Here is a 12,339-nt window from a genome sequence, read left to right on the forward strand (position 1 = left end):
CAAAACCCATGTCTTCTGTTTGGCACATGAAATCCTTTCCCCAGGAAGTTATTGGGAAGTTGACAGGAATACAGTTTGTGAAGGTACCATTCTGAGTCCCCTTGTTGTTGCCCCAGTGTCTACATTCTCCTTCAAAACTATCTCCTCCCTTCACAGCAATAATTTCTCACAACTTTCCCACTTGTTTTCTTTTAAAATTACATTTTAGAGGCTGAGGCCAGTTCTATAGCCCGACCAGTATCCTTGTAAATTATTATTCCCTTGGATAGCATATGAAATAGAGAAAATGTCCAAAGCAATAGATTTCCTTATCTATCCCAAGAGAATGATATATAGTAGAGGTATATCTCAGGAGCACTGCACAACTGGAATGCATTTAGTATCATGTGAGCAAGCATTTCATGTCACTTGTCAAAATTCACAGTAACAAAGTGCTACCCAAGTGTGTTTGGATTATTTTGCCATGAGTTCACAGACTGGGTAGCTGTTGCATGATCAGGTGCATGAACTGTCTGTACTTCTGGCAAAACCAAACTCCCCCCAAGTCACATGCTGAATTCCAAAAATTACAGCATACAAGCATAGAAATCTACATGGACATTTCTGTATGGGAAGCCATAGTTGCCTAGTGACTCAACAAACATGTTTGGGGTTTTCTTTGGCATCTGGTAATAGGTCTCTGAAAAACTAGGCTCATAAACAGTGATATCAGTCACATCATCATTTATTTCTGGGGGATATAGGGACACAAGGGACTGCCTTACAGTGGCTTGTCTCTTTTCTCCATGGTCAGGGACAGAGGGTAGCGCTTGGGAAGAAATTGTCACCCCGTCACCCATTGGTGTGCGGGGTCCCGCAGGGGGCAATACTCTCTCCTTTACTGTTTAACATCTACATGCGCCCCCTTGCCCAGTTGGTGCGAAGTTTCAGACTTGGGTGTCATCAATATGCAGATGACACCCAGCTGTATCTGATGATGGATGGCCGGCCTGACTGAGCCCCAGATGTCCTGGAACATGCGTTTGCAGCCTTCAGGACTGTTGGTTGAAACAGAGCCGACTGAAACTGAACCCAACAAAGACGGAGGTCCTGTACTTGAGCCATGAGGGACTGGGTTCAGGACTCCGGCTCCCAGCCTTCGATGGGGCACAGCTTGTGCCAGTTCCATGGGGGTGATCCTGGATGCCTCCTTGAAAATGGAGGCACAGGTCGCAGCAGGTGTCAGGTCTTCTTTTTTCCACCTGCGGCAGACCAGGCAACTTGTCCCCTACCTGTGACTTAACTACAGTGATCTAGGCAACTGTCATCTCTAGGTTAGACTACTGTAACTCACTCTACACAGGTCTACCCTTGAGCCTGACCCAGAGATTGCAGCTGGTGCAAAATGCAGTGGCACACGTCATTATGAAAGCACCAAAGAGGGCGCATATTACACCAATACTGCACGAGCTGCATTGGTTGCCAGTGGAGTACCGGATCAGGTTCAAGGTTCTGGTATTGACCTATAAGGCCTTGTGCAGACTGGAGCCAGCGTACTTGAGGGACCGTCTCTCCCCGTATATTTCCCAGAGGACCATCCGATCGGGAGAAAAACAACTGTTATTGGTCCCTGGCCCCAAGGAGGCCCGCCTCGCCTCGACTAGAGCCAGGGCTTTCTCAGTCCTGGCTCCTACCTGGTGGAATGCTCTGTCTACTGAGACCAGGGCCCAGCAGGATTTACTATCTTTCCACCAGGCCTGTAAGAGAGTTGTTCCGCCAGGCTCATGGCTGTGGTTGGGCCTCCACTGGCAGGAGGATGCAACCTCTACCACCCCCCCCCCATGAAAGTTGCCCACCACTGTTTGTTTTTCAGCAGCTGTTGCTGTGCTGCTATATCCAGTTGTATTGCTGTTTCGTTGGTTATTAGTTGTACTGTTGCCGCCAGGCAAAAGAGTGCTGCTATTTTTATATGATGTTTTAATATGAAACGTTTTAAAATGATTTTAAGGTTGTTATCCGCTCTGAGCCCGCTTGCGGGGAGGGCGAAATACAAATAAATAAAATAAAAAAGTGATACCATCCAAAAGTGTTGCATCAACCTATAGAATACTACATGGAACAGAGGGTGGTGGTGATAGTGAACTTGCAGTCTCCAGTGTATCATGCCAATGCAGCATGGTTGTGGTGACATAAGTTGGAGCTGGGGCTCTTCCCATCTCCTTTGCCATTTAAAGATGCATGGGGAATGAAGAAGATGTTTTCAGGGCACAGATCAGTATGCATGTGAAGTCTTAATGGGAAATCTGATTTGTTTTAAAAATGGAAATTTTATTTCAGCTTTTGACATGAAAACTGCTTTGGGTCTGTTAGCATCTCTTGGTTGCCTGGGTTCGAGCAAATATCAAATCCCCTATAGTTGTCAACCGTCAAATAATAAACCGATTTGCACGCCTGCCGCCAAGCAACGTCCAATATTGACTGCAATAACAGTGATGGAGTCCGTGTAAGAAAGAAAACTTGGCCAAAGCCCTTGTCCGGCCCGCTCTGTAAATCACTCACCGACGGTGCAGGGGGCAGGTGCTGCCCGAAGCACGACGACGCCTCAACCGAAGCGCTCTCTCCCAATCATAAGTTCCCAATCATAACTTGTGTGAGCCGCCCCTCCAGATCACCCCCCCCCCCCACACACACACACGCACACACACTGCGGGACACCAGGCACAGCTGGCGGCTTCCATCCCCAAACCACCTCCTCAGGGCCTTCCTGTGCCTGCGGGCCTGTGTGTGAAACACGTCGAAAGCAGCGGCGGGGCTGCCTGGCTTGAGGGGCTTCCTCGAGAACCCGGCCAGGCTTTGGGCCTCCCCTACCTCCATGACCTTCTTTCCTTCTGGTTTAGCTGCCGCCACTGGACAAACCAACTCGCCCGTCTCCGGCTGTTCCTTCCCTTCTTTGGGAAGCGGCGGGTCAGCGTCAGGGGGCCAAACAGAGAAGGGGAGGAGGCGGGGAGGCGGGCGCTGGGGGGGGGGGGGTGACAGGCGCTCACAGGTGTTGCGGACGGGCGGCCGCCTCCGAGTCACTGGAGAGGCGCCTCTGTCGCTCCCTCCCTCCGTTCCTCCCTGAGCGCTGCTGCAGCCGCCAACCCGGGCGGCTCTTCAAAGGGCGCCGCGTGCGGGAGCAGCAGCACCAGCATAGCCAGCCGCGCAACACAGCCAAGCCGTGGCGGAGCCCGTAAGTTGCTGCTGCCGCTGCTGCCGCTACAGGGTGGGCTGGAGGACAGGCTTCTTGCCGGCGGCTGCTTTGCCGTGCGAGCGACCCACCCCCCACCCCACCCTTGATATGCTGCGCCGCTCTCAGTCAGCGAAGGCCAGCAGAGAGATGGGCGATGGCTGCAAAGCCCAGTGCAGACTGGAGTGGTGGTAGGAGGGTCTGGAACAGGCTGGCCGGCTGTGCCAGGGCGCGATCAGAGTAGCTGCCTTCTGTCTGGTAGGCTTTCGGCTTTGCATGCATGGGGAACGAGAACTGCTCGGGGAGCCGCCCAGCGCTGTCGGATGGCTTCGACGCTCTGCTTTGTGTGCGATTCATATGAATATCAGAGTCGGGTATAGCGGGAGGCTTTGCAGATTTCGGGAGAGAAGGAGGAATCAGAGCACGGGTGCAACTGGGAGGGCTAGTACGGAAAAGGAGGACAGAGGAGGCATCGATTCAGCCTAGATGACCGGTGCAGAAACGATACCCAAGTCACGCTAAACTGTGGCCAGATCTATGATAAGATTCTAATGCAAATCGGACACCTTTGGTGGAGGGTGAGGAAAGAGAAGAAGGATCCGATTTTCGTTTCATTTTTTAATGGCTAGAAAAATCTGAAGTGGCTTTCTCTAAAATTCTATCGCTTGTGGGAACGATATGCGATAGAATTGTGGGTGCCGTTTGTAACTGGGGAACACCGAATCTTTGGCTTATCAGGCAACGGATATCTTTATCTGTGTTCAGCTCTGCACATAACCCATCTGTTCTGCCTTTCTGTTTACGAGGAGCAGTAACAGTCCATAATATGATAAAGCTACCAGGTGTGCCTAAATAATGTTTTGTACATTTTGTACAGCCCACTTCTGAGAGGAACAACATTCCATCATGTGGATCTCCCCTGAGCACAGGTATTTAGGTTGTGGTTCAGTATCCCTGGAGAAGGTTGAAGGAGTCAGGAGAAGGGTAGCATTTGCACAGATTCAGTAGTGTGTCTGCTGGATTGATATTCTATGCTTCTAATAGGGAGTAGGACATTCTTTGGTCTCAGCCTCTGTTTCAACAGATGTGTCATGCAAATGTAAATTGTAACAATTTCTGGAGTAATGTGTTGCATTTTTTAAAAAAAATCTGTACTGTTGGCAGTATGTTTTTTTTCTTCATTCCTAGACAGACTAGTTTAAATGTCTGAGAAATGAGTGACTGTACAACAAACAGCAATGATCTTAAATGGGAGGACAAACACTGAGTGGAAGCACCAGGTTCAACCTGTGCAAGATAGGCAGGGTTTCTGCCCATGTACAAGTGACAGATATGTTCCATTAAATCTCTTGACATTTTTTCCCTTTCTGTGGATATTAATTTGACAGGATATGTTAAATAGAAGGGAGTGTTGCCTCTGCTTAGTGATCTTTGTTGGTTCTGCCATTGTTATTCTTTCAGCTGTAGCTTATGGGTGTTTTCACACATGATAAAGTCTGTGCTTAAAATGGATTATAATTATTAAGACAAAACTTAGAATGGCTAAAACAAGCAGTTACTGGGCTCGATTTAAGGTTTTGACTATCAATGCAAATCCCTTCATGGCCTTGGCCCTTCATATGCAGGACTGCTGCTCCCCCTATGCTCCACCAGGGCAGCTTCACTCATCTGAACAGGGCCTTCTGTAGCCGGTGCCGCCCAACAGCAGGGCAAAATCGGTAGCTGTCCACACACACACACTTCCTCTGTGCACTCTCCTGGCTTTTTGCAAACTATGCAAAACTAAATTATTCAGGAGGGCTTTTTTTTTACTCAGGTAACAGAGCTGTGCTGTAAGAATTGGTTGTAGACTTCTACAGGATGCTGCCTTGATGTAGAAATGCTCCTAATGGGTAGTTTCCACATTGTTAAGATGGCATGTTTAATTACTTATGCTTTATTTCAGCAGTGTTTCATCTCTGTGTTTCTGATTTATGCCTGTTTCAGATTTCTGCAACCCATAATCTATAGTATTTGTTCATCGAGTATTCTTGTATTTGTTCATTGAATGTCCTAGCGGTTGTTCTTATTGACTTCCACTGTGTAAGCCACCTTGTGTCTCTGTGAGGAAGATGGACTATAAATAAATTAGTTGAATGGATGGATGAATAAAATGGCCATTTGATTTCTCTTCCACTTTCTAGTCTGCATTAACTGTATTCATATGTGGTATGAATAGTGCCTGAAAGACTCATGAAAATGTAAGAATGGCTTTTCTCAGTTAGAGTAGAAGGCAACATTTGGTTTCTGGCAGTGGCCAACCAGATGCCCCTGAGAAGCTCACCCGAAGGGCATGGTTGAGAAGATATCTCCTGCTATCTGGTTCCACCATCTTGGTTATCAGAGATGTCTCTTCTGAAAGCGAAAGTGCCATTTTGCCATTATGGTTAATTGCCTCTGTAGACTTGTTGGCTCCTTCTTTTGAGATCCATTTAGATCATCACTGCATCTAGTCCTTTTTTTTTAAAAAAACCTGCGACTTCCCAACCCCAATCCAAGAACTCTGTGTGTGACAAGATATTAATTACTCTACTTTGCCCCTCCTTATCAAAAGTCATTTTAATCAAATAAAGGTATCTTATAGCATCTAGAAAACATTTTAAGGTCCATCTTTCACAAGTCTCCAGAGGAAGATAATTCCTCAGCTGGTACACAGCCACAGAGAATGTCTCAATGAGCACCTTGTGGAGCTGATTTTGGACACGGATGTTATACTTAGAAGAATGTTCCCGGTTGATCTTAAAGGACATGGTGAAACATAGGAGCGGAGGAGGGGTAAAGTGTGTTCCTGCAGAAATACCAGGCCCAGACTATTTAAGAATATTGATAGAGATTCCATAACTCAATGAGGCATTGTGTGGAGAAATACTTTTTGTATGTTCTAAACAAATGTGCTTTTAAGTGTTCTGTATAAAAATTGGCCTGCTTAAAAGGTATGTAGATTTTCCTTGCAGTGAGGTTTAGCTATATCCTTTCCCCAAGCCGATGAGCTGCTTTTAGATGCTGTGTGCTTACTATGTTAATTGTGGTTAAGATATAGCAATTAAGTTGTCAGGGTGTCATCTTGTCAAGAGGGTGTGTTAATTTCATTCATTTCATTCCCTCTGGCAATTTTCCTACATTCACCCTCTGTTCTTGACAATCTAACAATAGGGCTCCCATTTATTGAGAGATGGTAAATATGTTTGGTGCAATCAGGGAGTGGAATTTAGTTGGTGGCCTTTAACTAAAGGAGGTTTACATGATATGAAGTGATATCTGGTAGATGGGGCATGCTGGACTTTTAAAAGAATCTTAGTTGAGGGACAAAGTTGGAACCGCTTACTTTTCCTAATCCAACGCTGATTACTATAAAAGAAAAAAAAAGCCAAAATTTAGGACACTGTCCACAGAGAACAGCAAGAAGCTTTAGAAGGTAGCTTTTGGATACTTTATTTCACATTGTGATAGCAAAAGAGTTCAGTGTTCATTTTATTTACTTATTTACTTCATAGTCTGCTTTCTTCCAATGGAAACCTAGAATGGTTTACAATGTCCTCCTCTCCTCTGTTTTATACTCACAACAATTTTGTGAGGTAGGTTAGGCAATGAGAAAATAACCAGCCCATGGTCACCCACAAACTTCTATGGCAGAATGTGGATTCCAACCTTGGTCTCCCAGAGCCTTGTCCAACACCATAACCCCTACCCCACACCGGCTCTGGATATGAGAGTCAGTTTAGAGTAGTATTTAAAGTGTTAGACTAGGTTCTGGAGACCAAATCCCACTCTGGCATGGAAGCCTGCTGAGTTACCTTGGGCCAGTTACTCTCTTTCGGTCTAACCTACTTCACAGCGTAATTGTTATGAGTATAAAATGAAGAATGATGTTGTAAAGGATCTCCCATGGGGAAAAAAGTGAGGTATAAATATTGAAATAAATAAATATTTATTATTGCCCCTGCATATTGAAAATATTTCATACCACTCCCAGTCCAGTAAAGTCTGTTTCAGTTTTACTATAAACATATTTGCTTAGAATGGAGGTCATCAGCCCCTCACAAGATGCTATGTGTATTATTGTGCTGGAATCTGGAATGCAATGCTGTGTTTTGTGAAAACTGGTGACAAACTATGATGCAATAATAATCACAAGCTCCTTTCTACTTACCTTTTGACCAGCATAATATATAAAAGGCTCTAACCTGGATATCCCAGGCTAGCCTGATCTCTTCAGATCTTAGAAGCTAAGCTAGGTCAGCTCTGTTTAGTACTTGGATGGGAGATCATCATGGAAGTCCAGGGTCACTGTGCAGAGACAGGTAATGACAAACCACCTCTGAACATCTCTTGCCTGGAAAACCCTGTGGGGTCACCATAAGTTGGCTGGGAACTTGGCTGGGAACTTTCCACTACCAGTGTAAAAGGTAGGGCAGGAGTTGCTGTTAAAAAGCTAGTGATGTATGGTAAACCTCCCATTGTAACATACTGTGATTGTAAATCTATCTCCCTATACAGGTATCACTCAGGTCAGAAACCCAATCCAAGTGTGTTTCGAATTGGCTTTCTGCTTCTCCTACATGCACTTGAACAGCTAGAAAAGAGCTGAAGTGGCACATGTACATCTTGTCTATGAGGAATCAAAGAGCAACCAATTTATTACAGAAGGCTATGCTAGTTTAATTGTTACCGCTTCTCTTTAAAAACCCTGAAAATTGTGTATGTTCTGAGTATTACTGATCTCCAGATGTTCCTACAGGACTGTGGTTTCCCAGATAAACATGAGTACTGTGGCACCTTGGAGACTAACAATATTTTGTTCCACTATAAGCCAGAATACCCTGTTCTTCAGATGTAAAAATGTGTTTTAGACCATGGAGGTTTTCGCTGTAATAAAATGTTTTGAGTTTTTAAGGTTCCACAAGACTCTTTTATATTTGTTGCAACTGATTAACACGGTTTTGTACTCACCTTAAATCTCAGTGAGAAAGGCAGGCTATAAATGAAGTAAATACATAACCAAACAAATGAACTGCCTCTCCGGAATTACAGTCCCCAAAGTTTCTTTGGGAGAAGGGATGATGGATTTAAACCATTGTTAAGTCTAGTGTGTAGATATATACAGATAAACTACCAACATTATTATCAACCACTTTGATTGACACAATTTCTTATTTTATTGCTACCTGAAAGTGCATTATCATATGTCAGAATATGTCCAAAGATCACACTACATTTCAAATGTCTTTGCTTCATTTATACCCCACCTTTCTTCCAAATGGTAACACAAGGTGGTTTACATTATTCTCCTCCTCCATTTTATTCTCACAACAACCCTGTGAGGGAGGTTAAGCTGAGAGTTAAGGTAGGTCTGTGATTGTGTGCTCACGTATATGATGGGGGTAACGCATTTGAACTCAGGGAAATTTACTTTTAAGTAAGCATCGTTAAAATCAGAGTAGTAGCCTACAATATCATATTGTGTATCTGTAGCTCAGGGAACACTGTGTAAAATATTCTTCATTGCAGTAGAGAGAGGGAATTCATTAAATGTAAGGATGAAAATATTTTTTCTTCTGGTAAAGTTGCTTATTCATTGCTAAGAGAAGGTGGATCCTCCTATGACTCTTCATATGACATGATCTATTACAATAGGAGATGAAAGAATGAAGGAGTTTATAATTATTTAAAAGCTTGGGCGGTACTCAAATACAGCTGTGATGAAGGCAAGGTAATTAACTTGAACCTAAAACATTAACTTAGAAGTAATCTCTAATCATTTAAATGGTACATCCTTTCAAATGAATGTACTTCAAATCACAAGCTTATGTAACGTGAAGATTTATTTTTTATTTTTTTAAAAAAAAATGTATTTACTTGGGTCTTCTTTGTTCAACATTTCTAGGCCTAAATTAGGGCAGCATATTCATCAGGGAGAATTGTTGGACCTTTTTTTAAAAAAGGCTGGTGCAGATTCAGTGTTGATTAAGGCCCTGGGAGCCAGCTGTACAAACTTGTATCCCTTCAGACTTCCCTAGGAAGAAATTCCCCCAGCCTAAACCACAGTTAACCAACATTAACTAGGGTTGAGGATAACTATGTTCTGTCTTCACCAGTGTTTGTTAGCCAACTTCAACACTGGTTTAAAGTCTTAGGTGTAGTGCCTGTTCAGCTTAACCATGGTAAACATAAGTAGCCAACAGGATTCAAGTCCAGAGGCACCTTAGAGACCAAAAAGATTTTCAGGGTGTAAGCTTTTGAGACTCAAAGTTGCCTTCTTTGATTCTCAAAAGCTTATACCCTGAAAATGTTGGTCTCTAAGGTACCACTAGACTCAAATCCTGCAGTTTTACTGCAAACCAATACAGCCACCTGTCAGTAGCCAGGTGTCCTTTAATAGCGATTATGAAAAGAGAGAAGCTTTAACCTGAGATTGACGGTTGTTTTTTCTGTACCCAATGCCCAAGGGGGGGGGGGCTTCTGCACTTTTTAAATGAAGATGATTTCAGAACTGCTTGGGACTGGTGTGTGGCCAAGAGGCTTGAGTTCCTTGGCTTTCCCCCCATAATGCTTGGGAACATGGGCTACCATCAAGCATTGGAGCTGATCAGGATGAGGGTGATTGACCTTGACTCTGTCAGCACACTAATCCGGGCAAGGCGTGTATGCTCCACTTCTGCATTAGGGATCATTCCCCCTATGACCCTCCCCCATTTTAAATACCTTACAATCCCTAGCCATAGGTGTGCTTTTATGCTTGCCAGATTAAATGTTCTGTCGACGGCAGAACTGAGAGGGCAATTCGTTAAAATTCCATTTTCAGATTTGTGTGGTTGTGAATCTGGTGCAACAGAGACTGTAGACCACCTTTTGTTATACTGTGATCAATGGATTGTCCCCAGGGCTCTTTGGATTGCCCCTATTTTGTCTAAATATCAGCTTCCTCCTGTGTCCTGGGTGATATCTTTATTGTTATCAGACTTTGATTCAGGGTGGATAAAAATCAATGATTTTTTTTAAAAAAATCAAAAAAATCGGATTTTTTTTATTTAAATCGGATTTTTTTGATTTAAATCGGATTTTTTTAAAATAAAATGCTTTTTGAGGAAAATATATTACCATCCAAAGGTTATTTCATCATGAAATAAAGATTAGTTTTTAATTATGTAGAATAAGGCTGTATATGTTTAATTTTTTTGGTAAATAAATTCCATTAATCCATTCACAATGTCATGCTCTTCCAGAGGTTTTTGTAAGATTATTGGGCAGTTTCTCTGCCTACAAGATATTATCACAGATGCTTGGTTTTGCAGTTCTCAAAACTGAATTTGTGTCAGCTCAGCAGAGATCACATGCCTCTTCTTCACAGCAAAAATGTTATAACATGAACAGGGTTGAGAAAAAGACCTTAATCCTATTGTTCTACATACCTATGAAGACAGAATCAACCCCTCCAGTGCTAAGTTTCAAGAAGTTCAGTGAATAGAAACAATATTTTTCTGATTGTTTGGAGTGGAATAGATCTGCACAAGAAGAAACTAAGTGTGAGGAGAGAGGGGCAAGCAGTACAAAATGAAAGTGAAACTTTTTGAGCACAATACTGCACAAGTCTTTGGATCTTTTGTGTGTATGACCTGAAGTTTATCACATTCTTTCCTTGGAGGAAAAAACCTATAATGGCAGCAGGCCGTAAAAGAGACCCAGTTTGGGAATACTTTAATGAAGTTCCTTTACCTATCGGTAAGGCAGGCATCTACTTGCATATTAAAGTTATACCAGCAAGAATTAGTCTTTATGTAGAAAACTATGATTTAAATCAAGCCTTAATTACTATTGATTTAAATCGTGATTTAAATCGTGATTTAAATCAGTTTGATTTAAATCAAATCCACCCTGCTTTGATTCAGAAATAACACAATCTGTTGCAAAATATTTGGCTATAGTGGTCTTTTTAAAAACGTTAAAATGAGTTTCATTTTGTTGATTATATGAGAAATTGTATAGGCTCATCTATTTATTTATTTAATGTGCTCTAGAATTTTGACATACATGTATTCCACTGCTCTGTATTTTGCTTTTGCTTGTTTTGTTGTGTTTTGTAATGTTTTATCTTGTTGTGATGTATTGTTTTATGCTCAAAATCTCTGGTCATATGAGCTTAATAATAAAAGGAAAGGAGAAGGAATTTTCTCCAGAGAAAATGGCAGGGAAGGAACCCATAATCTCATGGCCAAGTCCTGATCTCTTAACCATGTTCAATAACGAGGCAGGTATTATGTTTCTGCCATTGCCGAATCAATAATTTAAAAACATCTGGAATGTAAAATAGTCACCCTAACTGAACAATGGAAATACAAGGGATATAATGGGTTTAAACCTGGTGACTCAGTCATATCCTGTTGGAATGCAGGATGGTATTGTTTCCTTGAGATAACTTTCACCTTAGTTCTGAGCAGATTTGGAACGAGAAAGTCCCAATGATTTCAGAGCTACTTTCTTTGTAAAAAAATGTCTTCAGGATTATGTATTCATCTTTCTCCCTCTGCTGGTGTGATCCTAATTTCCACATTACCCTACTGTGAGAAATTTCACCGTAGGATAGTTTGAACATCTGTATGGGAGGAGATTGAGAAGGAGAAATTAGATGATGTGAAGAGATTATTTCGTAAGATATTGGGGGGACTAATTAATGTCTGGTAAATGGTGAGAGGGAGGAAAGGGCTACTCAGAATTGGGGTTTGCTGCAGCAGCTGTTTCCTCATTAAGTAATCATTCACTCATTAAGATTTTCTGAAATCATGTTAATTTTAACCCGAGGAGACCTAGGCTAGAAAACAAAAGATGAATTCTTAGAACATAAGAAGAGCACTACTGGATCAAACAAGTGGTCCATCTAGTCCAACACTGTGTCTCACACTATGGCCAACCTCTGGAAGGCCAACAAACAAGGCATGAGGTATTGACTCCTAGCCCTGGTATTTAGGGGTTTACGGTCTCTGAAGGTATATTCAGAGAGAGATTGTATTGTTGGATACCGTTTATATTTGTGCTAAGAATGATTTGTTGTGTTATTCTGTAATTTGGGAATTCATAATCTGAAAGTGTAAAACTCCTGC

At 42.6% G+C, this 12,339-nt stretch overlaps 1 protein-coding gene across 2 annotated transcripts in view; it reads left to right on the forward strand.

Moving 5' to 3' along the window:
* Positions 1 to 3,120: 3,120 nt before the first annotated feature.
* CDC42EP3 (CDC42 effector protein 3) overlaps positions 3,121 to 12,339 on the forward strand; it is a 36,519-nt gene continuing 27,300 nt past the window's right edge. Inside the window, exon 1 of one of the 2 annotated variants that reach the window (XM_054982750.1) lies at positions 3,121 to 3,208. The gene's annotated coding sequence lies outside the window, so the exon portion shown is untranslated. Of the gene's footprint in view, positions 3,209 to 3,291; positions 3,464 to 12,339 lie in introns of those variants that run through there. The other variant, XM_054982743.1, reaches the window with a different exon arrangement.

The sequence above is a fragment of the Eublepharis macularius genome, chromosome 1 (assembly GCF_028583425.1).
Source record: "Eublepharis macularius isolate TG4126 chromosome 1, MPM_Emac_v1.0, whole genome shotgun sequence".
Taxonomy (NCBI): Eukaryota; Metazoa; Chordata; class Lepidosauria; order Squamata; family Eublepharidae; genus Eublepharis; species Eublepharis macularius.